The following is a 4,569-nucleotide window of genomic DNA, read 5'->3' as shown; positions in this document are numbered from 1 at the left end:
CCTTCACATCATAAGGTCCGAAGTCCAGCCGTGAGCCTCGTAGGTTTCCTCCTTATGGTGGTTTCCTTCCAAATACAAGTCACCTTCCTGGACCGGACATAAGGTGGCGCCATCCGGCCACGAGAACGTCATACGTCAGCGCGAGGGACGTATTTATCTTTTTATTTTATTTTATTTTATTTATTTATTTATTTATTTATTTATTTATTTATTTATTTTAAGTTGAATGTAATTTTATTTTGACCAGTTATATAGAAATAAAATGGCAACAATTTTCATTTTCTTCAAGCATTTTAATTAACAGGAGCACGTAGACAAGTAAAGAGAAATAGAGAATATTAAACTAGTAAATATAGATACATACTATGCGGGCTATGCTATATATACACATGTACATAAAAGAAAAAAGAAAGAAAAACAATAGTTAGGGCTTAAGTTGTAAATTACATATCAAATAACTTGAAAAGACCTGAACTTACTTTTCATCATGTTTAGGGCTGTGATGTGGGAGAGGAGCTCGTTATGAAACATGTTAAATTTGGGTTTCACCTTCATATATCAGCATTTGTGTGTAAAAATCAAATAAGCATTGATTAAAGGCTTCCCTTTTATTTATTGGATTAAATCTTTACAGATTAAATAAATCTATTTACTTCTATAATTAAATGTATTCATAAATAAATGGATTAATTTGGATTTACAAATAAATAAATAGAATAAAATAAAATAAAACATGTATGTCACTGCAGTTAACATTAGCCCTGAAACAAACAAACAAAAACAATTGGGAAAAACAAACAAACAAACAAGAAAAAGCCCAAATTACTTAAAACTTGAACTGGTTTATCTTATATTTTCATGTAAATTATTTAACAAAAACATCAAACAGAAGCACTAAAAGACCTCCTTTAAAAGAAATGATTAATCTTTTCCCGATAAAATCGTTTATTCTTTTTTTATTTTTCTTTTGAATAAATGTCCATCAGTCTCTGATGTCTCCTTGTCATGTTTGACTTTTCCATTAAAAATTTCTGACAAAAGTACTAACTGCCTGTCTAACTGCCTGCAACACAGCATAACTTTTTACTTTAAAACTCTGTTTCTGACTCTTTTTAATGGTATGTTGTTGTTCATCATGCCGTTGTTGCCCAGAAGGGTCCAGAGGCTAAAAAAAAACAACACACTGGTTATTTTGCATGTATTCTGTGTCTGTTGCATCAATGAAATGCAAGAGGAGACAATCAGAGAAGTGAAAATAAAGAGGGTCAAAAGGAACTATCAGACTGGCTTTTATTTTGTGGAAGGAGGTGAGAGACTAAACAAAAAGCAATGTTACTTGTCTCTGTTAGGGGGTGCCACAGTGAGAAAATCAGTCACAGTTCAGAAATGGGACTTCATAATTAATGAGAGACACATTTTTTCCCTGGTATAAAATGATCTATGCAGAAGAACTTGAAGAGAAGCCAAAAAATAAACTTTTAATATATACAAATATGAACTGATAAAATGTTCACAGTGCTCTCTGAGTTGTAAAAGCCAAATGTTTGAACACATGATAAAGGAAGTTGAGGTAAAATCAAACCTTAATTATGAAGATATCATCAGGTGATCAAGCAACCATCCTCATCTGTGGTTTGAACTTAATTTGAGCTACATTTTGATTGTACACCAGTTATGCTGCTGACACCAGTTAAAAAAGCCAGATATGACCCAAATTTACATGAGCTGGACCTAATTTTGGTTATGACATTTGTTCATTACATCACTTTAGATACATTAACGTGGATTATGGTAAGCATTGTTAAGAGCCTGTGGTCTGAAGGAAGTGCAAATGTGGACAGCGTCTTGTAGACATGTGACTTTGTGACATTATAATCCTGGGTAAGCCATGTCATCCAAGGCCGAATTGGAGTCAACTGCAGGTGTAGGCCATGTTTGTCCAACGTCTTCTTTGCTATCCAGACAGGAACAACAAGTATAAAGGAAGATGCATAAAAAAATCTAAAGAAACAGTTCTGGAGAACATTTTATTTTGAAAGAAAATAGGATAATAAACACTGCATACTTCAGCAGCCAGCATCCACTTAAAGTTGTCATTTAATAGGGAATAAATCTGTGCAGATGTTCTGCTGATGTCAATGACTGCAGTCTGTTTTACGTCACCAGATGACCCCATGCACCATTTGACCTTTGGCCTCTGAAGAGAATAGGGAGGGGTAGATGGTTGTTGTTATCCAACTGAGTGCACACCAACAAAGTGTCGTCGTCTGGTTGTCAGCCAGCATCAAACCATCCATCTGTCCCCTGGGCTCCTTGACGAGGAGCCTTTATGTGGTTTCTGATTTGATTCTTGTGGCTTTTCTGTAACATCGTCGAAATGTTGTGTTGATACTATCATTTGATAGCACGTTGTTATAGAATAATGTTCATTATACCTGCTGTACTAAAGCAAATTTAGCATAAAACTTATTATAATTTACTCTTCCAGTCATCTGGTTTGTGCTGCTCCCTTGTCACCGTATATACACTGAACCAGGAGTAAAGATACTTCTGTGCTTGCATGCATCTTAATACAAGCAGGGTTCCATTACTACCTTACAGCTAACTGGGATTCATCAGTTGGTTTATTTCTACAGTGGATTTTTGGCTTTATGTGATTTATGAACACAAATCTTCTTGTATATATTTAATGTTTGAAGAAGGTCCAAAATATACCCCAAAGTAATTTTTATGTTGGTTAAAAAAAAAGTTGTAATGACATGCTTACATCGGGTTTATAAGGTCATCCAGAAAGTGTTCAGTTGTTATTCAGTCCCAGATCAAATGACTCCACATCAGCCGTGGTTATTAATCTCCAGTTGGCATTGATGGTAATGTTACACTACACCTGGAAACATGCTAATCTTTAATGAGACCACTGTGGCTTTGGGCTGTGATTCAACACAGCTTGAAGGATTCAGTATAATACCAGTCCTTCATACTGAACTTACAAAAACAGATTTTGCAAGCTAATGTGCTTCTGGTGAACAAATTGGAGGTCAAATAAATCAAAATGGTCTTTTTTTTATTTTATTTTATTTTTTTTTTATAGAAAATGCAAGCTATTTTTATCTTTTTATGGTTTGTGTGTTTAAAATCTGACTTTATGCAACAGAAACCTAAAAAAAAAATTGAGTCAAAGGAATGAAATATATCCTTATATTTTATCCAAGAAAGATAGAAGTTCAGGTCCTCAACATCCTGAGCTATCCGGTACTTCAGTCAAGCTTCTGCACAGCCAAGGACGTGATAACATGGAAAGGTTTGGAAGTCTGTAAGACCCTTCATGATAAATTGTTTCATGTAAATATCCATTTTCACATTTTCATGTTGCTGTAAAAGTAAAGTAATTTGTGAATCTCTAAGGTTTTGTGTTTTCAAAAAGACTTTCCTTCTTTCATGTTCTCAACAAACTTCAGGAACAAATACCAAAATGAACATTAAACTTTTATAATGGTAAAATAGTTTCCACTCTGAATGCAGATTTTACGTGAAAAGGTGACCATTTAAGAACTTTTATACAGACTGAACAAATACAATGTTAAATTTTGCGCAGCACAGATAATCATTTAAAAAAAAAGAGATATCTGAAATAACTCTTCCTCATGATATCTATAAATAAGTCATTCAGTCAGTTAATTATTAAACGCCACACTACCTCATGATCAAACCCTCCAAAGGATGCTGCAGACCTAACTGTGTTTGAGACATTGTATGGTGACAACAAACATATTGTGAGGAATTAAGAGATCAATTATTAGCTGTTCCCCGTCCAATGAGACACATGACGCTTTGCTGCATTAACATCAATCTTTAGTCACCATAAGGACTGCTGGTCCTGAAAACTTTTTTTTTTTTTTTTCAGAAAAAGTCCTAATGGTGCAATGGTGACTGGTAAGAGGGAGGAAGACATTTGCTTCACAATAGACTAATACATTTAATATTCATGGGGGGGGGGGGTTGAATGTCATTGTGTTTATATGCAGATGGGAACGATGAAGGTCTGATTCATGGCCAAAGAACACAAAAGAGGAGACACCCGTTACCATATGGGTTGAAGGTTTTGTTTTGTTTTTGTTTTGTTTTTTTTGTGAAAGGGGTGGCAGGACTGAAAATCAGCTCGAGTGTGGAGTTATGACTGAACTTTAAAAGATGTTGGTTTAATAACTCATTTTCACAAAAGAAAAAGTGTGTGTTGCTGCTGTTTGCTCCCCTCCACATGCCAAAAACATCCTCACTAATCATATTAAAGTTCCAACCTGATTTATTTATATTCCACCTGTATGTAAACATATATGATTCAAGAAGAAATACTCAGACATTTTTGTGTCCGAACTTATGTATAGTCCAAATTTTCTTGCTTCTTCTTCCAACTTACTAATGATAAAAAGGATCAAACTATCTAACAACAGATAAACTGTTAAAAAAAATGAAGCAGCAGCAACTCTTGTGGACTGATTTGACCAGCACAGAGTGCAGGCTAGTATGGAACTGGTGAGGTCGTAAGGTGAGACAGCTGTGCAGAGCATT

The sequence above is a fragment of the Telmatherina bonti genome (assembly GCF_933228915.1).
Source record: "Telmatherina bonti genome assembly, chromosome: 2".
In the NCBI taxonomy this organism is placed as follows: Eukaryota; Metazoa; Chordata; class Actinopteri; order Atheriniformes; family Telmatherinidae; genus Telmatherina; species Telmatherina bonti.
Note: the sequence above shows the minus strand (reverse complement) of the source record.